Raw genomic sequence first — 27365 nt, 5'->3', positions numbered from 1 at the left:
TTTATATTTGAATACACAAAACTTATTTTTATAGTGTTCTTATAGTCTAGAATATTCATATATCGCTCATGGGCTGCAATAGTGGCACAGCTAAAAAAAACACGCGTTTTGGAGTAAGAGAAGGTGTAAATATGAAAATACACATTCCTTCAGCAGCAATACTAGCACAACTTTAAGGTAATCTTCGTTTAAGCAAACTGAAGCACTTCTTATGCATTGTCCTTAGCATTAAAAACTTCAAACTCTCTTATCTCAAAACATGAGTTTTTGAGTTGTGCCGCTATTGCAGCCCATGAGCGATATGTTGAGAGTAAATTTGATTTACATGTCACACCAGTGTGATCTTCATGTAATAATAATCTCACGATCATTTTTAAAATGTTTTATGAAAGCAATTTACACTATAAATATTCCTTTTATATTTCTTATTTTGACTCACTTTTGGAGAAAAAATGAATGAAAAGTAATTTATAATTTCTAGGATTGAGGTTATTTTATTTTAAACTCTGAACTGTTTTATAATCTCTTATAAAAATATATAGATTGATACAGCTTAAACTAATAAGTAAATATTGATGTTCAAATATTATTTAAATATTTAAATATTTCAATCAAATACTAATGTTTTTTGCAGCATATTTTTTACTCGGTGCATGTATTTTATAAAATTTCTTTAAAAAAAACTGAAAAAGGAGATATCTTATGATACTTTATCGGGCTAAAAGTATTCAGGCATCCCTCGTGTTAAGAACGTCCACTGAAGGTGTCTACGGGTGTCTTTCAAGCGTCCATCTTAGCGAAAGTGAGTGCTAACAATAAAAATGTTCTGGATATGGCTGGCTATGTAATCCGTGATTTAATTCATTCTAAAAGCGTTCTATGAGATTTTCAGAAAAAATAGGTAAATAACAATTTATTTACTACTCTATTCAAACAAACTAGTCAAATAAACATAAATGATATGGTATACAGACTCTTAATTAGGAGAAAAACAGTTTATTTACTGCTTTCACCTAATCGAGTTAAAAAACCAAAATTATATAGCCCCAACTACGCCCACCTAATGATGCCACTTAGGTCCTTGCAGGTGGTTGCATATTATAGGCGAGAGGGCTAATCTGTCAGTCTCATGACTGACAATACAGTGGTTCGAATACCAGCGTTGACACCAGAATATCCAGCACTTCCCAATTTGTGAATCTGGGCTATTGGAATACGATACTCTCATTCATGCATAGATGGCAGCACCGTCATGCTGCTAAACAATCTCCAATGTCCAGTAAAATTTCTTTTAGAGATGTTTTCTTTTGATATAGTCCAGTATGGTTTCTTAACCATACTAGTTGTAAACGGTTTTAAAAACGTAAAGGTAGAGAATGTTCTTTACCGTAAAACTTCATGGTTAATTAGATGGACAAAGTGCTGCCGGTTACTTAAACATGATTTTAGGATGAAAATTCTAACGGTATAGATGAGGGCTCCAAGAAAGAAAGTATAATTTTTAAAAACCCAGTTTGGCAAACCATGAGGGCCTCGATATGCAAATGGAGCAGTAATCCTGCTGAAAGAGAAATGGGTCTTCCATGAAATATTTCTATAGAGTTAGAAAAACAGAATTGTTCAAAATGCCCTTATAAATCTCGGGAGTTCATGTTTCCAACTACAGGTATAGGAACTCAGGCAAAACCATAAAAAATACTCCATACCATGATGATTTAGACGGGGTTTGCCAATTTTGCTTCCTTAAAAAATTTTTATTCAAAAAAACACTTATTTTTATTTTTAAATATGAAATCAAATTGAAAGTTATGTATAAAATAGAATAAATAATTTCGGAAAATAAATTTAGTTGAACAAAATCAAATTGTACAATAGAGATATTGATAATTATCTGAATTATACGTGCTTGTTATTTTAGTTTTAAAAAATATATAGTTATTTTGTAGATATTTCTGCAATTGTAACTCCTATGTTTTGCTTATGTATGTATTTTGTATTTTTATTATTTACTCTATTTGTTTCAAAATTTGCAATAAATATAAAATAAATTCTGATTAGATTTTGTGAATATAAGTAAATTAAGTTTCATTTTTGTTTTCACCTCATATCCCGAACAATCTTAGTTTGTTATTGAAGTTGAAGTACATTTACGTGGCACTAGAGCTGCTCAATGGGCTATTGGCGACGGTCTGGGAAACATCCTTGAGGATGATCCGAAGACATGCAATCACAATTTTGATCCTCTGCAGAGGGGATGGCTCCCCTGCTTTGATAGCCCGACGACCTGCACGCGAAGTCGAGCACTTTACGATAGAACAGTTTAACGAGGGCCAATACCGCACACCCTGAGTCCCTACGCAGACTGATCCAAGTGGTCACACACCGAACACTTTTAAGTAAAAATAACAGTTTAAATATTTAAAGAAACGAATTTAGCTTTCTTGACACCTAATTAAGCTATTTATTTATAGCTAATATATTTTTATTGGTAATTTTAATAAAAAGTAACTAAATAGTAAATAGCCAATGAGACATTTTATAACCTAATATGATGACCGTCTAATATAACATGACCGTCAACTAGGGAATTTACATTTTTTTAAATACATTTATTTACTACAAACAAAATTCAATTAAAAGTAAAAATCTGTCATTGAATTAAATGCTATATAAAATGTAATTTATCTGATCCACAACCTACCTCCTATAAGAAAAATACCTTTTGCTTATATTTAGGCAATAATACCTATTCCTTACGCAATGATATGCAAATACTCCTAGGAGTAACTGATTAGTCATTCGCTTTTACTTTTTCCATATTTTTCCATGCGGTGAATATTGAATTGACATAAAAACCCCAGTACCTTTTAGAAGGGCTGTTATAAAAGTTTCCGGAACCTTTTTACAATATTGCAGTCTATGTATCAGATAATGTAGCTGACTTTTAAATTATAAATTAATATTGGTAAATATTGAATTGACAACGAAACTCTGAATGCCAACACTTTTTAACATAACGTTTCAGAATTCTTCTCGATTTTTTTTACGTTAACCTACACGGATTAAAAAAATTTCTGGTGAAATTATCATACCATATGTTAATGAAGTTGCTGATGAAAGAAGCTATGATTCTGGTTAATAAAATCAAAATATACGGTATTTAAACCGTTTTCTTAGGGGTACTTTTTGGGTTATATGATAATGGTTTACCGAAAATTTTGGTTTTCAAAATTATAGTTCTTACCGTCACACATTTTTAGTAAAAAATACAAAACTTAAAATAAATTTTTACCGAAAAATTTTTTTTAAACACGCTTAGGTATCATGATAAAACTACTAAATTTTGCCACATTTACCAAGTCTTATCACATTTTATGAGACCATATTTTATTGTTAATTTTGCCAAAGTCATTACCAAAGTGCTTCAGTAAAATTACAATGCTTTTTGGTGTTCTTATAGAGTCAGAAACAGAGTAAATTTAACTACATTCTGGTGGTTTTGATCATTTGTTTCTCCATACAGAATGAGCTGTATTAAAAAACAATAATTTAATATCGATAAATATTACTGTGGGTAAATATTGATTTGGTAGCAAACCGTGATTGCCAGCACTTTTAAGCGTAAATTTTTAGATTTTTTTTTTTTTTATGTTGCGGACTAAAATGTTCTATAATGGATATTTTAACTGTCTTTTAACTCTAAATTTCTCTGTGTGAAAATTAAAACTGTTCAATTAGTTTTCGGAATTTTATTTAGATTTCAAAAGGTTGTTTTCGAAACAATCATTAATACTAATTCATAAGCAGTTTATGCACAATGCTTTATTTACATAAAAAAATAACGGAATTAAACTTTTAAAAAATCTATAAAGGGGAAAATCAATTAAAACGAAAACAATTGATCAATAAATTTATTTATCATAGTTGATGATATTTTAAAAACTCATTTTAATTGTGAAAATTTTACGGAAACTAAAAAACAATCTTTTAAGCGAAAACAACCCTTCCTATAAAAAAATTGATATTCAAGGCCCTCATTTGCATAATGGAAATCAACATAGACAGCATAAAAGTACAAATAAACAAATAAACGAGAAGAAGAAATCAATTTACATTATATAAATACTGATGTTTCAAATATTGCTGCACTTATGAGTGCCTATTGACAAATAAAAAATAATTTTATCAAATTAAAAATGAATTCAAATCCTTTAATGCAACGATGGAAATCGATGGTGTTACATTTTAACAAAATATATAAATAAGCAAATCAACAACGAAAAATATTCTATTTTCCAATTTACATTACATTCATATATATATATCAAAGATTCGTATAGATCAAACAATATACATCAAACAGCAAACATGATGTTTTCAAACAATTTTTTGCATTTATAAAAATATAAATGCAAATATAAAAAAGTTTTTATAAATTAGCATATTTTAATTAATCACGAAATACAAATGAAGTCATAAAATAAATATCAATAGAAAGTTAACTCACATAAAATAAACTTTTCTTTACCAAACTATTGACTTTTTGATTATTAAGAAAATATATTACTCATTTTAAAAATGTTCATTAGTTCCCTCAAATTATGGTGTTCGTTTACCAATAATTACATGAAAGAAAAGTAAACTACCATTAACATCCAGTAATTACATCTAAATCACTTGTTAGAAACATGTCAACAAGAAAAATTGAACATGTCCGTCTTACAAAATTACAAATAAGCGTGAGAAATAACATCTGCCGATATTAGATTTTTTTTCCTGAAGCCAATACATGCACAGTTATTTATTTTGCCATAAATAAATACACTGCCATTATATTATCTGATATTCATATTAGTAGCATAATTAGTTTTTTTATGGTAATTTATATTACGTGATATTTTGATGTTTCCACAATATTTAATTCAGTGTTCAAATTTAAATATGTTTGTTACAAAATAAATTCATTGAATTTTTTAATTTCTATAATATTTGATAAATAAATATAGTGATAATGCGTATTCAGCAAAAAAGTAAATGTATATTGATAATGTGCATTCCAGTGGTAAATAAATGCAAATTGATAATGCGTATTCTATTAATAAATAAAGGAATATTTATGAAGCGTATTCCAATGACAAATGTATCTTGATAATGCGCATTGCTTTGAGAAAAAAACATAAACTATATTTAATGCATGAGGGCTCATCTGAATCAAGTATTAGGGTAATATGTTTTCAAGCAGTATATTTTGAGGGAGGAAATCATGCTTACTCTTATTGCAAAATATTCTGGTGCATCCTAAGTCAGTTAACTCTAGACTTAGAAACTAAATATTAAAAAACGTCGACAACTAAAAATATTTATCTGAAAACGTCCCTAATTCTCAGAAATATCTCGGTTGATTTAGAGGAAGGAAAAAAACCTTATAAAAACACTATGTAACTGAGGTGGTACTAAAATTTTAATTGATATTTTAAAAAAAAATAATTTTTTAATGTCCGATTTAATCTCTATTTTTACATCATAATCATTTGATTTCAAACCATACATGTTCAATTATTATTACATTATTAATGCACTTTTCATTTCTTACAAATATTTTTTATATGATTAAAAAATTTCAAGAAACCAAAACAATATTATTAAAAAACGATCTTTTTTCTTAAAAAAGATACAAATTATCACAGTGCGTTTCATTCTAAAAACATTTGCTAACGAAACCAAATAATAGCCACGCAAGGTAAAACGTCTTTAAAATTAAGGGTTTAATACAACTTACACGTTCTTGCGCACCTTTGTAAGCGCCATGGAATCCGAATAAAAATTTCTACTCAACCTTACATATTACTTCAAATATTAGTAGTATTGTACTTACTATTACAAATTCTACGTTAAAAACTTAACATGAAAAGGGAAAAAATAGTGCCACATAAAACAGAAGACTATAATTTCCGATCTATAATGCAAAACATCTACAGGAAGAAAAGAATGCAGATGCGAAAGGAAATCAAAAACAAGTTAAAACAAGTTAAGTCTCTGTAATTTTATACCGAAGCGCCTAGGTAATAATTTTTGTAAAATTGACAACAAAATATAGTTAGATAATCTGTGATAAAATTCAATAAATTAGGTACAATTTGATCATTTTATCGTGGTACCTTAAAACATGGTGTAAAAACCATTTATTCGGTTAAATTTACTTTTTAATTTTGTATTTTTGACTAAAAATGGGATAATAAAAACTGATTTTGAAATCCAGAATTTTTGGTGAACCGTTACCATTTGAACGGAAAAATTTCCAAATGACTAGTTTCAATGCCTTAAATTTTGGTTTTTATTACATGAATAATGAATTTTTTTACCATAAATGTCATTACCATACAGTTCGGTATCTTTAACAGAAGTTTTCTCCTTATATATAGCACAAAGTTAACCAATTCTTTAAATGGATTATAATCTCTATTTTTATAATTTCTGTTAGTAGCATAAGGTCATAGTATGTTTAGTTACACTAATAGTAATATTTAAATATTGTGGATGCTAAGGAATCTAACAGTGGTAGACGTTACTGATAGAATTTAAGAATATAAAAGCTTACAAATCATGCACTTGGAGTGTGTTGACATTGATTTTTCTTATGTGTAGCTAAAGAAAAAAGATTTTCGAAAATGTGAGTTATAATAAATAATAATAACTTTTACTGATAAAATTTGCACTTTCGCTTCTGAAATACAAAACAAAATAGAATAAATCTTTTACAATTTAAAATGCCACAATTAAATTCCAAATTATATTAAAAAATCTCATAAATCTACAATATAGTTTCACAATTATTTCCAAGGTATAATCATATTAAACATTCAGTTTGGTTGACAAGAAAAGTTTTTCTGAAGCGTATTTATCATCTTAAAATATTTTTTAAATGTTTATAAAACGTTACTTTTATTTATAAAATATTTCTGGTATGTTACAGTTACCTTTAAGGTATTTCAGAGAAGTTGTATTTAAAATAATTCTGATATGTTGCAGGTATCTTAAAATATTTCTGGAATGTAACTTATCTTTAAAGTAATTCAGGAAAGTTATTTTTAAAGTATTTCTGAAAGTTATATTATTAAAATATTAAATATTATATTATAATAGTATTTCGTAAATCAACCATATTGTTTTAAAATTATTTCTAAAGCATAATCATGTTAAACTTTCAGTTTGGTTGACAAGAAAAATATTTCTGAAATGTAACTGTCATCTTAAAATATTTCTAAAATATTTCTGATATTTTTAAATATATTTGAAAAAACGTTACCTTTATTTACAAAATATTTCTGGTATGTTACCTTTAAAGTATTTCAAAAAAGTTGTGTTTAAAATAATTCTGATATGTTTCAGGTATCTTAAAATATTTCTGAAATGTAACTGTTATCTTTAAAGTAATTCAGGAAAGTTATGTTTAAAGTATTTCTGAAAATTTATTGCTGTCTTTAAATTATTTCAGTTATATAATTGTTACTTTTATAATATATTTCAGAAGTTTTTAAAAATACTTTTGGCCTTTAGTCTTTCCCCCTCTACAATATTTCTGGATTGTCTTGAAAATGTTTCTGAATTGTGATTGCCATCTTTAAAATATTTTTAGAAAGTTATCACTGAAATATTTGTGTGACGTTTCTGGCAGATTTTGTATTCAGCAAATGTTTTGACACGCAAAATATTTGAAACGGAATATCAACATTTCATACTATCTATGCAATAGTCATGACGTTACAATAAAAAAGAAGAAAAAAACTTTTAGATGAACTGAAAAAAATAAATGTAAATAAAGCTTTTTAAACTATGTAATGCTTATTTATAAATATTATTATAAATAGACTTAACTATCATAAAAAATTCAAACGTTAAAAAAATTTAAATAAGGAAAAATCACTAGATAATGTTAACTAGTATCCTTGCGTTGCATTAGAACTTAAAAGTAAACATCATTTTTTAGAGAAATAAATATCTGTTAAATAAAATACAAAAAAAAACTGTTAGCTGAGCGAGAATTCGCACGCAATAACTCAATTCAACTTTAATGATTACATTTTAGGGAATAATTATTAAACCTGCTGCTTATATCATTGATTAAGCTTGTAATACGCTTTTTTAAGCACGCGATTATGATAATTGTGACTTTAAAAAGTATACAAAAATAGAAAATCATTATGATAATCGTAAATACTTTAATTTAAAATTCAACAGTTGTAGCAATTCCTCCACACACACACACACTTTTTTGAAAAGTGATATAAGTCAGTCAGTTTAAGTTTCTTTTCCCTAACGTTAAAAAAAATCAGAATAAGAATAATAGTTTTAAAAACTGCGTTTTTGTAGTGGAGAATAATAATTAAAAAACAATAATTTGAAAAACGAGAAACGTGGGGGCATGAAATACATAACAGTAACAGTATGTATGCTCATGAGAATATGTGTATGTATATCTGTAATTGTATCGGAATGTGGATGTGCATGTGTATGAGTAAGAAAATGTGTATATGTACTGTTATGTATTTCATGCTCCCCACGTTTTTCGTTTTTCACTTTTTTTTATTATTATTCTCCACTACAAAAACGTGGCTTTTAAAAATATTATTTTTATTTTTTTATTATTTTTTTTTGTACTCACTTCCAAAATTTCAATTTTTTCCCTCACTGTACACAAAATTTTTCAACTGACATGTGACGCTAATTTGAAATAATCAAATCGACAACAAAAGACAATCGCAAAAATATTAATTTTTCTTTAATTTTAATTCTATTTTACTTTGTATGTCTTTTTTCTCTTCATTTTCATGCATTGTCATCCAATTCTGAGCTATGTGCCAAATGTGAAGTCTATAGTTAGTCGGGAAGTTAGTTTAAAATAGATTACAAATTTCCACCCGAACAGATATACACGAACGCAAGTTGATATAAAAGTGGTAAAAAATAAACTAACTTTTCCTTCTTAATATTTGAATGAAATTTCATGTACGTATTTTTTAAATTTCACTCACATCATAAACTGTTACTTTAAAACAACTAACTACTCTTATCTCCAAAAATATTTTAGAAAATAATATATAATATATTTTAGAATATAATATACCTTCAAAAATATATTATATTCAAGTTTAAAATTTAAAATATTTTAGGCAAAATACTATTTCGAGGCTGTACTATTTACGAAAATTGCGTTTTCAAAGTTGTTTTTTATGAAATGAAATTTATGCAGTGTTTTGTCTTTTTACTCAAAACAAAATATTTTCATAATTTCTACAGGGATTGTAAAAAAAATCCCTCTCATATGCATTGTAAAAAATTCCGCTTCAAATTACGGTAAAAAATACCAGCACTCAATGTGACGGTTCTTTATACCATAAATCCATTTTTACTGTTAAATATTACGGACCAAAAATCTTATGTACCGTAATTTTTACAAAAATAAGCACCAGAATAATCATTGAACCATCGTAGTTTAATATATATTACTGCAAAAGTAATGTTTACTATAAAAATGGATTCCACGATAAAATGTATTGCATCCTAAAATAGATTTTCTGTATAATGCGATTAAAGTGCCAATACTTTATACCGCAATTTTATCCACAATTTTTAAAGTGCAAACGTTTATTTTTTGGTAATTCATTTTTACTTTTTTAATGCAAATTAAGATCAATGCTCATTGGATAGTTTCCAATTTTTAAGACCTGCTATTAACATAGGCAAATTTTGAGGTAGAAGTTCAAAAACCAGGACAGATCGCAATTTATTTGATGGATTCTTAGGTGACCTCGCCTCCTTTAACTTTTTCCAGCAAACTCCTGTTTCGGGGCTTGGGGGAAAAGTAAACAAGATTAAAGGAGGGGAAACCTAAATGCTGGTATAAAGCAAATAAAGTGTTCTCCCTGAGCTAGATCAAATAATTCTAGGACAGTATATATTCTTTCCGAATTATTTTTTTACGCTAAATCAAGTAAGACGAAATGTGATACGATAAAGAAATTATATACGAGGGTTGTAAATTAAATAGTGGCAACTTAACCTTGAAACTCACAGAAAGGCGGGCATGCGCAAATAGGGTATGGGTGCGGTGAGGTGGCGCTGTTGTCGATGCGTAGAGTGCAAAAAACAGTCGATTTGCTTGTTGCGTGGCGTTAAAGTGAGGAGTTTCGTTTCCATCGCTCTAAAGCATGTTGTCAAAAGGCTTAATGACGAAAAAAGAAGAGATGCTTGAACCCATCGTGCTACTGTCCTATACGGTAAAGCATCTGCTCCACAGGCTTCCACTAATCCACGATAGCATTCTGTTGCATTTTTGCCACGGACAACCTCGATTTTAAGCCACGACCGCTGATCACCTTTTGAAAACATGCTTTAGAGCGATGGAAACGAAACTCCTCACTTTAACGCCACGCAACAACTACCCTTCCAAGCAAATCGACTGTTTTTTGCACTCTACGCATCGACAACAGCGCCACCTCACCTCTCCCATATCCTATTTGCGCATGCCCGCCCTTCTGTGAGTTTCAAAGTTAAGTTGCCACTATTTAATTTACAACCCTCGTATAAGAAAATTAATGCACAATTTTTTACTTGTAACTATTTACGCATCTGAGATTACAAACTAAACAAAAAAGTCTCCTCTTCTAACTAGACGAGATGAGAGGACCTCGCAGGAGGGCCCCTCTGAAATAATGCATGAGAAACTCTACTCCTCTTAGAGGGTAGAGTTTAATACACTGTAAAAATTCCGGATCTAATTACGATGAAAAGTTCCGGCACTTTAGGTGCATAATCCGTCAAATCCAATTTACCGTAAAATAAATTTTCCCCGTAAAATATTATAGCGTAATTTTTACAATAATATTTATTTAATTTGAATTATTCAGTGATTTTACCGTGGTTATTACTGTAAAAATTAAGGTATGTCAGATATTTTTGTTACCGTCACGTGGGGCTACTTTGTGCAGGATTTCGCAGTTTTTGAACTTTGACATGTTAAAAAAATATGTTAATTCAAACTTTAGTAAAATTTATCGATATTATATTCCTAACTGGACTCAGACGAGTGAATTTGATCAATATTGGCATTATTTGTATGTAATATTTACAAATTATAAGTCAAAACATACCTTGCACAAAGTAGCCCCCAAGAGGAGCTACTTTGTGCAGCCATAGGAATTCAGTTTAATAATCATGTTTTTAGCAAAATATTGGTATAAAATTGCTAAAAAAGTGAATTGTTGGCATTTTTAATAACAAAAACATCAAGATATGTAAAGATATTAGTTTGATAATAATTTTCAGCGATATATTCAAAATTCAAAATATTCGAGTTTAAACAAAAGGAAACCATATACATTTTTGAATATTGAAATAGATGAAATTTCAAAAATATTAATTATTACATATTCATAACATTTATAATATTGATAAATTTGAAAATAACATGCTTGAATGAACATGACAGAATTTGCTCTTCAGTTTCTGTCAAAATCATCTGATGTCTTACAAAATATATTTTTATGTGCTAAATCATTTGATTAATTCATTGAAAAATCTTTGTAGAGGAAAAATAATAGTTTACCAGTACGTTTCACGTGTTTCTTGTGAATTTTGTTAGAGATAGTATTTCTGTGGATTTTGTACATCCGAGAAGCTTCTGCAATCGACATACCACCATTAACTGCTTGCAAACATTGTTTCAGCTTTTCTAAAGTGTAATCACGGTAGTTTCTCGTTCCAGGTATTTTTTTATAACGTCTGACCATTTTTCTGTCGAAAAAAAAACGAATGAAACTTTGCACAAGGTAGCCCCACAGTGCATTTTTTTTTTCATTTTCCGTTTATTTGTTATTAATTTTCAAAATTTGATATATTTGTTTATTAATATATAAATAAAAAAATTTGCACTTAAGACAATTGTTTTATCAACGTCTTTGCATTTCACAGCTGAAGTTTCCACGCACAGTTTTTGACGTCCGAAGTTCTCGGAAAGTTGTTGACATTGGATAAACAAAACACACTCTGAGATTATTTTAAAATTCGAAAATTTTTTTGCAGTAATAGAGGAGACTTATATCTTCAAATGCCGCATATTTTTAATGTGAAAAAACATATGACTGAAAAGCAGCACTTAAAAAGAGCCAAATTCGAATTTGCACAAAGTAGCCCCACATGACGGTACTAACATGTTCCGGTAAAATGGATTTTACTGCAAAAAGAAGAGGCACCCATACTGCCGGTACTTTTTATCGTAATTTGATCAAGCAATTTTTACAGTGTACGCTGAATCGATTAAGACTAAACATGACTAAACAAACACAACCAAATGAAATTTGTCGAAAAAACCCACATAAAGATTTTGTAGAACTTTTTATGTAGGCTGCGTAGGGGTCAGGGAGCTGGCCTTGCATCAGGGAGGTTCTGGGTTCGAATCCCGGGCAAGTCATGGATGTTCTTTCATTCTCTGTACTGTCTGTCCTTACTGTGGGGGCAATGTTGACCCACCTAATATGGTGCCCCTGAAAGAATGGCCAACAAATCTGCCCTGTAAATACCTGAATTGAAGAAATGTTAACACAGGTGGGCATTGGAAATAAATAAAAAATGTTAGTTCATCTCAAACCTCCAAAAATCAATCAGTCTCGGCTCGGAGAAGAAAAATTTAGGTTGATAGAGTAGGAAGAGTAGTTAGGTTAAGAGCTTAAAGAACAGTTCATAGCAATAAAAGTAATTAAGTCCTGAGAAGTATTCTTTAACTTTAAACGAATAGAAATTTATGAAAAATTTAGTTTTATAAGAAAGCGATGAGAAAGGTGCTGTTCTTTAACCTGAAACTGGTGTAACAAACCTGATCAAAGTTAATAAGAAATAACTTCAAAAAGTGGCTTGAAACTGGTTTTGAAACCGAATGTAACCATATGCAGTCACATTTCATTGCTCGTATTTTAATATCCCTACATGCTTGAAAAAAATAAATACGCATTTTAAAAATTATATATACATTTCATAAAAAAGGTAGATTTCAAAAAATTTTCCAAGGTAATTAAATATTATTTTGCTAATCTAAAAATTATTTATTTGTTTCTTTGTTTTCCAAACCGTTTAACATTCACTGTGTCTTTTCTAAATAGATTTCATTCAGTGATTTCCTTTTATTTATCGTTAGTTAAAAGTTTGATAACTATTAAGTTGAAATTTTGTGGTTAATGAATAAAAAATATAGCTAATACTTCATTTAAACTGAAATATTTCTAAATTATAATTTATTACATTCTTAATATTGTCAGTTTTGACATTGGAACAATGAGTCTGATATAATGCTGTTATTAATCACATTTTTTCGTTGTGTTATAAAATATAGGAAGGCTTTATTTATAATAAGAGAGCATAATTATGTAGTAGGTTTTCAAAAGGGATAAATTTAAAGGAAAACAAACACTACAAATACACTTACTAAAATAATTCTTTGATCAAGTAACACTAGGTGGTAATATTTAAACGTATTTTACTTTCATTATGAATAATAACATAGATTAAAGAACGCAAACATAAATTAATTGGTATGAGGGATTTATTGTTATATCTTTGTTGCACCACTTATGTCATTATATCATTACAGATTGTCAGTTTACGTGACAAGTTCGCGTATTCGATCTTTAAAAACCAGATGATATGACTCCGCCTTATTCTCAAGATTTGCGTGCCTTTTCTTAACGTTGACAAAACGTAATGATAATGTTTTTAGAATTTGTCGCAAACAAACCCCATTCTATTTGAAATAAAACAATTCTGTTTTCGCAAATAAGCTAGTAATTTGTATCGTAAAATAAAAACTTATAAGATTTGTAAATATTGGAAAACTTTGGTCGAATGCAAATAACTATAATTACATTAGTTATATTATTTAACAAAAAGAACCTTTAAACGATTAATAGTGGTAAATACTTGGCAATAAAGTATTTACTAAATAAGAAAAAGTTTGCCGCATGTATACTAAGCTCTAGAGAATATCGTTTCTTAAGAGAATTAAGTTTGTAGAATCCGAAACTTTTGCTGCTTAATTATTCTATTTAAATGATTTTCCCCGATCTAAAAGCCCTTAAAGGACGTTTGAATTTCAATTATTTTATTTTATGCAAATTAAATGCGCTTAAATGCATGTAATATTTACAATAAACTAATGAAAAAAAATATTTTTAAAAGATGTATCAGATAATTAAAAGCATTTTACAACAACAAGAAGATAAGAAAATTCTCCAAAATTGCTAGTCAATTGTTTTGAAATATTCAAAGTATTCAAAATTAGTATTGAAATATTCAGTGCTCTCTGAAATTCATTAATTACTAGAAAAAAATTACATTTGTATTTTTGTATTGCCATCATCAGATTTATTTCATTCCCAAAAACGAAAGCCTTAAAATTTATTAGGCCAGTGTGGGATCCTCGTAACTAGAATAACTATTAATAAGTGTCTGATTTTAGGCTGCTATATAGCCTGAACTTCAAATATATACATAAACCTTTTTGAGAAAAATGCATGAAAAAGACAATTCAATCAAACTTTTACAAGATATGATACAAAAAGTTCAATCCAATATAGCTACTAACTTGAAAAAACCTTTCTCAGTGAGGGTCCTCAGCAACATTTTATTTTTCTTTGCTCTTGATTTTAAGCATACAGAAAACAATTCGAGCTACGATAAAGAAGACAAAACTTCCTGTCTGACAATTCCGAATGCTTGGATAATTTTTCAAATGGTACTTTCACATGGTTTTTTGGTAGCGAATATCACTATGGGAATTTTGAATGGACACGATATAACAATGCTTCTATCCGGCTTCTTGGATCTGGCAATATACATAGTGACAAACGACATATTGTTCTATCATCGAAAATCAATTAGAATTGTGCTGAAGAATCTATGGAACTTTAATAACCAGTTGCTGAAGGATTGTGGAAAGTATTCATTCCTCTCATTAAGCATTATTGTTCTACTTTCCAGTATGTTTGCAACTTTATACTGTGGGTATTCAGTCTACTTGCTCTCAACCAGAAGTTACATATCTGAAGATGCTGACAATGAAAAGATAGGAGAATTTAAGTTCATGGAGATGGTAGGATGGATTCTTTTTTCGACTTACGCATACATCGGAATGCCAGCTAATCTTGCTCTGTTTGCGTACGTCTGTCTTCTAATAGACAAGAAACTAGTAAATATCTACAAATCTCTGCAAACATTGCTAAAGCATAAAGATATGCATGTTTCCCAAATACGCAAACACAGAATGACATTTTGTAATTTGCAAAAGCTAGCTGATGATGCGGATATGCTGTTTATGTATGTCTGCTTAATCTGGTTGGCTAAATGTGTGATTATATGCTGCTTCAGCTGTTATGACATCTTTAAATGGATTGGAAGTGGTGCCATGCAGGGACTGATAGTTATAATGGACTTCAGCTTTAATATAGGAATTGTGGGTATAATGTGTACGTTTGCTGGACGCATAGTTGACACTAAAGGAGACATATTAGATATGCTGATTTGTCTTGGTGAGAAACAAGTATCAAGAGCTGAAGAGATTGGACAAGAGCTGCATTATTTTCTGTCATTGGTAGGTCATTCGAAAATGGCTATGTCAGCTGGAAATATATTTGCATTGAACAAAAACATTGCTGTTACTTTATTGGGAGTCATCGGATCCTATTCTGTTATAATTTATCAGATTAGTCATTAGTCTTAAGAGTGGTTGTGATATCGAGTAAGAATTCTTTGGTGAACTACATTGGTGATAACTGCGGCAATCATATTTGTTTTGAACAAAAATATTACTATTGCTTTATGATTTTTTAGACCTGTTCTGTAATAATTTATAAAATTAGTCATTAGTCGTAATTTATAAAATTAGTCCTTAGTCATAATTTATAAAATTAGTCGTTAGTCATAATTTATTAAATTACTCATTTGTCATATTTTATAAAATGAGTTATTAGTCATAATTTATAAAATGAGTCATTAGTCATAATTTATAAAATTAGGTATTAGTCATAATTTATAAAATTAGTTATTAGTCATAATTTATAAAATTACTCATTAGTCATAATTTATAAAATTACTCATTAGTCATAATTTATAAAATTACTCATTAGTCATAATTTATAAAATTAGTCATTATTCATAATTTATAAAATGAGTCATTAGTCATAATTCATAAAATGAGTCATTAGTTAGAGACAACAGGAAATAGTGACATTGTATAAGAATTTATTAGTAAGTCACTCAAAAATATATTTGTTTTGAACAAAATCTTTGTTGCTATTTTATTTGTGCATTTAAAGAAATTGTCCTTTTTTTAAATTTTATGTAAAAATATTTTCAATAAATCGTAAAAAATGGAAAACACTTCATTTGTAGAAGCAATTCTCATTTTATTAGAAGCACTAAAATTAAACATAATTTTGGCAATTTGTAGAAGCAATTTGTAGAAGCAATTCTCATTTTATTAGAAGCACTAACATTAAACATAATTTTGGCAATTTGTTTCTCATTTCTTATCTAATTTTTTATAAAAAAAAATGGCGAAAATATATTTACAAAATCAAATTAAAGTCATGACTGCACCAACTGAGAAAGTTCGCGTGTGATATAACCAATATTTCTAAATAAATATCGATGCTTTCTCAAAATATATATATATATATCTTTATTCAACATAGTCATTACTTAATGATTAAATATGGAGTTTCGAAGATTTTTGGTTAGAATTTCAAAGCTATCAGATGTTTTGCACAATAACTAGTGTTTATGTTACCACAAAAGCTCGAATGGCGTTATTATTTACTTTACCTAAATAATCCGTATACTAACTAGGATAATCCATTAAAGTGTGGAAAAAGTGTTTGCCTCAATTTATCTAAGTAAATTGCACATAAACTTCTACCGTATTGTTAAAGTTTAAAAGTTTATTTTTCTCATAGTAACAACTAATATATTGATTGTTTATTAAATATTAAAAAATAAATCAATGATATTATTTTAATTTTTTTTTGTTCTGAAAACATTTCAAGCTGTTTCATTGCTTGCATTATAGTTTTCAAAATGATTGATGTTTTATTAATCAACAAATGTATTTATTGTTGACCTTGTTTTCTTAGATCATTATGATCATTTAAGCGTACAGTAACAGCGTGTTGTTCCTGCAAAGATCTTACTTTCCCTTTAACGAATGCCAAGGAGGTAATGTGCAACTTGTCTAGGTAAATTGCTGATTAAATATGTAATTTGTGAAATGAAACAATTGCTTGTTATGGATTTTCCTTGTTAATCTGTACATAAGCTAGATAATCTATGGAAGAACTGATTTCTACACTTAGTGGTAATACAGTCTGATTGTTGTCTTAACTAACTTAGGTCAGATAGTACATACCGGCTAACCCAAATATGACAAATTATTTAAAATATTTTTAAAACCTATGTAGATAGAAGTATATGGTTTGTTACGTTTCCCCAAAAATATGTTACATTTCTCAAAAAATAATTATAAAAGAAGTTTAACAACTAATTAAAAGGCTCTTCAAACTCTATGCAGATAGAAATATAAAAATATAGTTTTTTTGCGTTCAGCAAGAAGTTCGAAAATTAATTAAAAAAGAAGTTTCATACAAAGTTCATCAATAGATTAATTAATGTGACACCATAAACTGATAAAAACTATTAAGCAATGTTTTCAAAATAGCTACCATCACCTTTTGCTCAAACAATGGGGCACTGTTAAAGGAAAAAACTAACAGAGACTCCAGGGAAATATTTATCTGATGATGAAAATTACAGCATGCTGCTCCTTATCTATATATTTTGTTTATTGGAGGTTACTAAGTGATAAACTCTGAAGATGTGGGGCTGACTGAGACAAGAAAAAAAAAAGAGTTAAATTACAACTGACCTAGCCTAACATTAACTCAAATAACCAATCAAAAAATAACGAATATATATATATATATATATATATATATATATATATATATATATATATATATATATATATATATATATATATATATATATATATATATATATATATATATATATATATATATATATATATATATATATATATACAGGGTTATTCATAATTCCCTCCTGGGTTTTGAAGCGTTATAGTAAAAAAAAGAAGACGAATATGGCAAGAAGGAACATATGAAATTATTCCGAAAGTATTGAAGTTGCCGGTAGATGGCAGTAACATGTACCACTGAAACCAATTGTAGTAAACATAAGGTTGTAGTAAATAGAGAGAATTATGAATAACCCTGTATATTTATACACACTCTCGATATTTCGAAAACCTTGTTATATTGATTTTTTTTAAATAGAAAATTAATTTTTTCGGAAAAATCCCAATATAAGTTTTTTGTAAGTCAGTCATTTTCTATTTAGTAACACAATTATTTTTGTCCTTGCCTTTAAAAATAAAATTACCTTGAGAGTATGAGTTAAAATGAGACTTATAGTGAACTATCATCATACACATATATATTAGTAGTTATTCTTATGCATCATTACTCTACTTTTTAGAGTAATATTTTAGAAAAAATATGCTCAAAAAAGTATAAAAATACAGTTCCGAACTTCTTATCTCGTAAACTCGCTATCTCGAAAATCTTTTAGCTTGTTAATATATTTCAGCAAAAACAATGTCTATGATTTGTTGAAAGTAATAAAAAAATAACACAATTTTAAAGATCGGGGCATTTACTTCGCTGTAAACGACTTGAAAATGCCATAAAATGACTTAAAAACTCAAAAAACACATTTTATTAACTTTCCAAATACGCTGTCAAAGCGTGAAGACTTTAGATTCGTTTCCCATTATGTGTTTTTCGTCAAGTCAGCAGCACATAATGGAACGCCACGGGAAGTTAGTAATAGAAATATTTTCTCCTAAGCCTACGTCTAGCTGAAAAGGAAAATTTCAATAAGAATCTTAAAACTAGATTTTTTTCTCTTGGATTATTAAAATTTTTATTTTTCAGGCTATTCTTTCCTATTTCTAGCTGTTCTAAGAACTACATGATGGATAATATTCAATATGTAATGATTTACCAGCATGAAACAACTGATAGTTATTTTTCAATAAAAATGGTGCGGTATTACGAAAGTAATATGTGTATGAATTTTTTTTTTTTAAAAATGCAATACATCTTTCCTTTTTTTAACAATATATTTTTTGAGAATCTATATCCTTGATTTTTCTTATGGGAATTAACTTAAATTGTAATTGTAAAATAAAAGGAAGATCTCCATTTTGGCGCCTGTGTATGTGTCTCTCTTTTAGCACTAGAACTCTTTGTACTAACTTCCTGAAATTTGGACAGTGGATGCAAGGGGCAATTTTAGCCCCCGAACCGATAAGTCGTTCAGAAATTTTACATAGTTCGCGTGAGAGATATTTGAAAAATGAATTTTTGCATCAGTTTAGCATCAGCCATTATTTATTTAAACTGCAAACAATTTTTTTTTTTAATTTTTTTCAAAATCTGTCTTGTTTGCTAACTTACAGCTCTATTTTACCAAAAAATATCAAGCATATTAGGCGTTCTTTAATATCAAATTATATTTTTCATTATTTCAGATAAGCTCAATGATTATTGATCCATGCGCATGGTGTGTGAAAGTTACGACCATGAATTAATGTTTCTAAAGTTATCTGATCTGATCACATGTTTATTTCGTTTAGATTTCGCATTTATAGAACTAAATACCTTAAAATCGGTAACTGAAAAAAAGGTTATGCACAAAAAATAAAACAAAGGAAAAATGTAATGTTTGTTTTAGTGAACAGTAGAAAATCATTTTATTATTAACGCTAATGACGCTTAATTTATTTTGGTCATAGGTACTATTGTCATTGGTACTATGGTCATTGGTACTATTTTAATAGATGAGAATATACTACTATAAGTACCAAGATACCAACTGTATTCACATGTTTTTACGGCTTATCGAAAGGGATAAGTACCACCGAAAATTGGTAGATCATGATAAATGTTGGCTATCATCAGTTCAGTTCAAACAATAACATCATACCAATTGATACTGAATACAGTCTTTTCCATTCTAAAACTCTCAAAGAAATAAAATGTTTACCATTGTAAAACACAGAAAATTATTAATTAGAGCAGAGTTGTTTCTATTGGCGTAGGTGTTACTTCTTTAACATATTGACCCAGATGGGACAAGGGTGTCTCTTATGTATATTTATTTCCGACACTAATTACAACAAAAATATATTTTGGTATTTTTTAATTATAAAAAACCTTCTAAAAGTTACTAGAAAAATCTAGATTAACGAAATTATATTTGTACTAAACTAGAAAACCCAAAGAAAGTAATTTGGGAAATAAACTTCATTCATATACAAAAATTTATCAATAATTTAATTTGTAACTTAGAGAAATTTTAATAATGAATAACTGTTTCTCTTGGATTTAAATAAATTTAAATTTGAAAAATTATTGTTTGGAGTCATGTTTAGAAGGTTTTATTTTTAACGTAAAAAAGATTCCGTTATTTCATGCTGTATTTCATAATCATAATTTATTAAAATGCTAAATATGATACTTTTCACTCATTTTGACATAAATTAATAAAAATATGAAGAAATGTATGAAAAATATGTTTAATAAAAATTTTGCGTCAGTGGGTTAAAGTGAAAAATTTTCCAAAGAAAAGTATTCTGTTAATTAAGTACAAATGCATAATTCTTTCATACCTATACTCTTTAGGAAGCAAATCAAATTATTTTCTTATATCTTAATTCGAAAAAATAGAAGCTTTTCTAAGAAATAAATTTGTAAAGTACTTATAGCGTGAATACAATTTTGGACATCTTTTAATCAAATTAAATAATTTTTGAGTGCATAATTATGAGATCTTCAATTCACAAATGAGGTACACACCTGCAAAATTTCTATTGGAACAAAAAATATAACTTAAATTAAAAATGGGAGGGGGGGATTTGTTGAAGCTTTAGCTCCTTACTAATTTAAGTTTAGTGACGTATGTTATGTGCATTCGTGACCGCGTGGTTAAGACGTTTGACTCGAAACAGAGTGGATGCTATTTTCATTCCTGCTGTATTAAATTTTTCATTTCGTAATTCTGAAAAAAGTTTTTTTAAAGTTTATATATTAAAAAACATTTTTAATATACAATTTTCAATTTTTGGAAAGGAAAAATTTTTGATGTAATCTTTTGAATTAAATACATTTCGTTAAAAATAATTATTTATCAATTTTAATTTTTTAATTCCTTAAAAATATTTCAGGTAAATAATATCGATTTTTTTCCAGAAAATTTTTTATTTTTCTCCTGTAATTGAAATGAATAGAAATTTAAGAAACGTGTTTGTAAACATTTCTCTTACACAACGACAAAGAAAGTCCTAATTTATTTTTCACTTTGGCAACAAAGAATTGAAATATAAAGATATCAAGCCTATGAACTGTCATAAGCATGAAAACGTAAACATGCATATTTGCAAATTTCTGAACAAAATATCCTTTCTCGTGTGGATAACAAAAAGCTGAAACAAGCTAAGCTATAAATTGGGAAGAATTGAAAGATTAAAAGATAATAGTTCTTATCAACAAACAAAGTGTTCTATATTATGTTTTAATTGAACTTATGCAGGTTCAATGCTAGTAATTTTATTGTTATTGTTATTCATGGAAAAAATAACATTGGTCGTGCTATTTTGTTTGTTTTTTTAAAGCATGAGCAATGTTTAGTTGCATGTCTTTTCTATTGCATGTCATTTATTCCAATTTATATTGGCGTGCGAGATAGCTTCTGGGGAAATGACTTCTGTCTTTCTTTTACTTCTTGTGTTTCCTTCTGATGTTTACTGCTCTTCTTTGTTGTATTTGATTGTTTTTCTCGCCTTTGGAAATAAAAGAAAATAATAAATTTATTCTAATTTAACTTCTAATAGTTAGATCATTTGACAGTTATACAGTATTAGCTAAAAGCTTTGAAATTTATAATTGTGTTTTTAACAAGGTTGTGAATATTTAATAGTAATTGCTCACAAAAGCATAATTATTGTTCCGTTTCTGAAATTTTTTCTTTTTTGTCATTTATTTTAAGTTAAATATCTTTAAATCAATAACTTATTATTGACTAAATATTTTAGTTTTTTATTGGAAATTAGTTTTAAAGCTTATTATTCTTGATTTAAATTCTTAAAATTTTACGTTACATTTAGAATGAATACAACTTAGTAACAAGCAAAGCAAACCAAGTAAGATTGCATTACAAATTGGGGAGAGCAGGTGGACAACGGGCAAAGCTCACTAGTTATAAAATATTTTAACTTTAGCTTACGGCTCTAAGTATGATGAAGATATTCTGGTCCATTTATCATACCAGCCGTAAGCAAAGGTTAATATTTTTTCCAAAAAAATATTACTTTTTAATTTTAAAAAAAATAACGGAAATAAAGAATTTCATTGACGTAAAATTATAAAAAATATAGAAACTATTAAATTTTTCTTTAAATATTTTTTTTTTAAATCATTAAGTATTTCGACTTTAAAAAAAATTTAATTTCTTAATAATTCTTATTAAGAAAAGCTCCTGTTTAGCAAATGAAAGAAAAACATCGCTTAAAATTAATGAATATTTTTTGAATAATTACTGAATAAGATAATTAGTTTTCTTATTATATATACAGTAACAAAAAAGAAAAACATTTTTTATTATTGAGAAATAAAAATTTCTTAGTTGAATCTTCATCGGTTGAGTAAGAAGTGGCGATATCTCAGTTTTAAGATGTTGATGTTTTAACAATACGACAATGAATTCACATCCACATCCCTACGGTGAGGAGATTCAAATTCATGATTTATCTACCACTGAGAATATTTTACGTCAGTATTGTGAATAGTCAGAAACTCGAGCATAATTCGAATCAACAAAACATGGCAGCGATTCAAACCAGGATCACTTAATTGAGAGGCGAATATTCTGTTCCCAGACCCACTGGGACTCCTTTTACAAAGCTTCCTGCTTTTTTTAATAATGAAAAAAATTTATATTCGACATTTGTCCACACACAAGGTAACTTGAAAACAAAATATACTATTGCTCACACGATATTACTCAAGATTTCGCCTGCATGAAAATTCTGCCCTATAGATTAGAATAATCGAAAATAATTCTTTGCGCATGAATGAAGCTAAATCAACGTAAAAAAACACAAATATTGTTTCAATATGGTCGTTTTGGTACTTTAAAGCATTTCTTTGGTTCTTAAAGCGAGGTCAAAATACAAAATCGAAGAGAGAAGCACAGTGATACAGAAGAAATTATAAATAAGTTACAGCAAAGAAAAAATTATTAACAAACTAGATAGGAAATCAAAATCTGCAACATGGTAGTCAATAAATGGTAAAGAATAAGAAAAGCATGTAAATGGGGTAGGGTAAGGTAAAATGAAAACCATGCACCTTACAAAATGTAGTAGTAAAAAAAATTATTTCTAATGATTTAGAAAAAAGGAAATGCTAAACATATCAAAAGTTGGAATTTTCTTCTGCTGAAATCATTCAACAATGATTCTCAGTTACTCATCTAGATTTCTGGGAATCATTTCTTATTTTGGAGAATTCTAATAATTCAGTTGATGATAAGTCAAGAAATGTATGGAGTATATTCATTTAAATGCCATTCGTACTCTTATCACTATAGGGCAAAGTCTGTACCAGGGCTCGAAAAAACTCAAAATTTTTACCCGTCCCCGAGGACGGCTTGTCCAACAATGTACCCGTCCTCCTTTGAAACTAACCCGTCGCTTCTAAATAAATAAAAATATAATTTTTTCTTATTTATTACAAACATTTATATAAATTGCACAATGAATTAGTAGTTACTAGGATTACAAATACTAGGATTGCATTATACAGTAATAAAAGGAATACTGGGTTACTAATAGGAGCCTAGTATTTCTTTTATAAAATAATTTATTTCTTTTATGAAATAATTTATTTCTTTTATGAAATAATTTAAATGACAACTGCCAAGTTATCTGGAATGTCAATTTATCCGAGGGTACTGCGTCTTTTAAATGAATCAAATATGACGTTTGCCAGTTCCACAATGCTAATGACTTACAGTGGTTTATGCACAAAAATCTGAAAGGGGTTTTCCATTTAGGTAGATGTTCATAATTGCGTTTAACGCTTCTTGTTTAAGACCTGTAAGTATTTTTTTTTTTTTTTTTTTTTTGTAAGTTCATTGCTGAAAAGTCCTATTCAATCGCTGCAGTACGGGAGACAGAGAAAACATCAATTCCACCATGCGTAGTATGTTGCTGTATTTCTAGATTAGAGGGTCACTTTAGAAGTGAGGCGCTAGACTCTTGTAAGAAAACAAAAATTGAAACTGCATCACCAACATTAATGGGAAAATGACCGTCCGCGCGGACGTCGGATTCAAGAAATTCGTTGTCCGCGGGGAATTTTTGACCGCCGAGGACGGGCGGACGGGCGGTTTTTCGAGCCCTGGTCTGTAGTATAAGGGTCACCACTAAACTAAATATAACAAGTAGAGACGAAAATATTGTCTCCCATTCGCCACTTCATTCATCGAAAATACATCCAATGTGCATTTTATTATAATTTTTTAATAAATATGAAATTAGGAGCATTTTATAATATTTTAATAATTACTTAATGCCAGACTTGTTTCTAAGAATATTTCTTCATTTCGGAAATGAACCTGTAATTTTAACCGTATTTGAAGAAATGTTTTCGAAGAAACGCCTTACACTATTAATATCAACAGCTGTTTTATTCGATTTAAATTTTAATTTCTTAAAAAAAAGTTCACGCGTTTTAAAAAGTGACCACAGTTAAAAATGCTACAACAGTAGCAATATTTTTAAATTTTGTCTTAAACTTGTTGCTATAGCTTATTTATATAGAAAAAAAATTTTGACCTTACTTTTGCAAATCCAATTTTGATATGTATTTTATTTGTATAGCCTTTTCTTATTTGCATAGTTTTAAACTAAGAAAAATAGTGAAAGGCAAAAAGTTGTTTATATGTGGCAAATATATTTATAACAAGCTTTTTAGATAAAAAAGTGGATTTATTTTCATTTATTGTGAATTGGTCTTTATTATTTAGTCATCGATAAAACTCATGCACCAATGCAACGCCAAAGTTACCATGCGCCAATGCAACCAAGTTAAACCAAAAAGACACAATACCGTGTATAAAGGATAAAAATGGTGCCGGAATAGAAGGGTCGGTATGGAGCTGGGGCCACGTCCGAGAGTTCGTGGGCTCGAACCCAGCCGGCCAAAGACTCCCCGTGTAGTAAAGTGACTGATGCACGTTAAATCTGTCGAGTCGCGAAAGTCCTCCGTGTTCCCATAACAAATCAATACCTCTGGGGGTACTGGATTGGAGGTTGATCGTTCTCTGATTCAGGTCAAAATTACGATCTGTGCATGTAAGAATGGGGCCGCCCTATAAACGGGTGCGACGTATGGTGTGGCAAAAGTCAAATTCTTGGCCACAGATGGCGCCACTGGAAAAACAAGAAACGCACACTCTGCCTTAAATTTGCTCGGTTTCACCGAGCAGGCTTGCTAGTATGGCAAGTGGCATTAGAAACACCAACAACACAACAGGGATAAAAATCAAACAACGATAGAAATTAGATCTTGTCCAAGATCTTCGATCTTGTTAGATCTTAGATCTTGTTAGATCTTAATTAAATATGGATGAAGAAAGGGAAAATTAACAAAAATTGTAAAAAGTTCAATTGGTCAACTCTTGATCGTTGAATTAGAATTTAATTAAAATATGTAAGATCCCTAAGAAGTCCATCTATAAATGATTTATACAAAAAACAATTCAGTATTTCATTTGAAGATAATGGGCATTTAATGGACAGGGTGTTTTGTCATGACCACTCATAATATATATTTCCAGATCTCTTGTAAGAAATTCATCAAATCTGATGAATTTTTAATGAGTTTCTAAAATTCGCCTTTCAACTAATTTCTGGTTTTACGGCAATCAAAGAAGTTTTATGTTTTCATTCTTTCTTTTCTTAGTACGTAAATAGTACCGCAAGATTGATTTTGTAGTACCTTTTTTTACAAAACCCCTACAAGGTTTATAAGTGTTTAGCGAATAACCTATGCAAGCTAGAAACACTGAGTTTAATTTAATTACGCTAATTTGCGCGTAATGGGACTTGCACAAACAGCCCTCTATATCGAGATTGAATCTAAAAACGCGACACATCATCATTCAAAAAATATTGTGTTTGAGAACCTTAACATACAAAAAGAACTAGTTAACATTCAAAAATAAGATTTATAATTAAATCTAAGAAACTATATTTTTTTGTAAATATTGATAAGTGCCATTATCAAATCATTAAAAAACTAATATTGGCACTATAACATTACTACTTTGTTAAGAATAATGATTAACAAGTCAACCTTATAGTGTCAATCAAAAATGATCTCAAATGCAAGGTTTGCAATAAGATTGCTCGTGATCTGGGTAATGATTCATTAAACTCCAAAAGCGTTTTTGCTTCTTGTAAAAGCTTAAAGATTAATTTATACATTCGAATGCATATATAATCTAACTATTTACTCATTTTCTTAAAGACCTTAAAAATATAGTAAAGGCGGCTATTACAGAACACCCACTAATTATAATTACTTTATGAAAATATGCATTAATTATTTCGTCATTACGTGTTATAAATTAGGAATGAAAGTAATAGTTTGATAAACTTTACATTGAGATGAAAGTTAAACATCAAAGTTTCATCCTTCAACAGAGAAACAAAGTTCAGAATTTTTTTAAAGAAAAAAAAAGTACGAAACCACTTTGCCTTACATCTCTCTTTTCAACCCGAGCTCCTCTTTCATAAATGATGTAAAAAATGAATAAAATATTTGAATTAAGATAACCCAAAAAAATTGAGCGCAGAATATTTGATGAAGAAAGCATTCAGAGTTTTTTTCTTTTTTTATCATTCAAATTTTTCCTGAAAGAACTTTCTTTCCGCGAACTTTTTTGAAATCTATCAACTTTTGACGTCCGTAGAAAAGTGATAGCCGTCAAAAGGGCCAAGAAAAGAACGAATGTATTAGGAAGGAAGAGAGAGAGAGAGAAAGAAAGATTCAGTTTTTTTACTGCCCCAACTTTGATCCGAATTCCTTCTAAAAAATATGTCTTAACTTCACTCTGGAATATTTATGAAGAGTCTCGGGATAAGTCAGGAACACGAAAACTCCAAATGTGAAGTA

At 28.8% G+C, this 27365-nt stretch overlaps 1 long non-coding RNA gene across 1 annotated transcript in view; it reads right to left on the bottom strand.

The window, feature by feature from the left end:
• Positions 1-21444: 21444 nt before the first annotated feature.
• Positions 21445-27365, bottom strand: part of LOC139426944 (uncharacterized) — a 58660-nt gene continuing 52739 nt past the window's right edge. The window contains exon 2 of the long non-coding RNA XR_011638079.2: positions 21445-21964. This is a non-coding gene — a long non-coding RNA (uncharacterized LOC139426944). The remainder of the gene's footprint in view (positions 21965-27365) is intronic.

The sequence above is a fragment of the Parasteatoda tepidariorum genome, chromosome 9 (assembly GCF_982258835.1).
Source record: "Parasteatoda tepidariorum strain Cologne lab strain chromosome 9, Ptep-v5.0, whole genome shotgun sequence".
NCBI lineage: Eukaryota > Metazoa > Arthropoda > Arachnida > Araneae > Theridiidae > Parasteatoda > Parasteatoda tepidariorum.
This window is presented reverse-complemented; position numbering and strand designations above follow the sequence as displayed.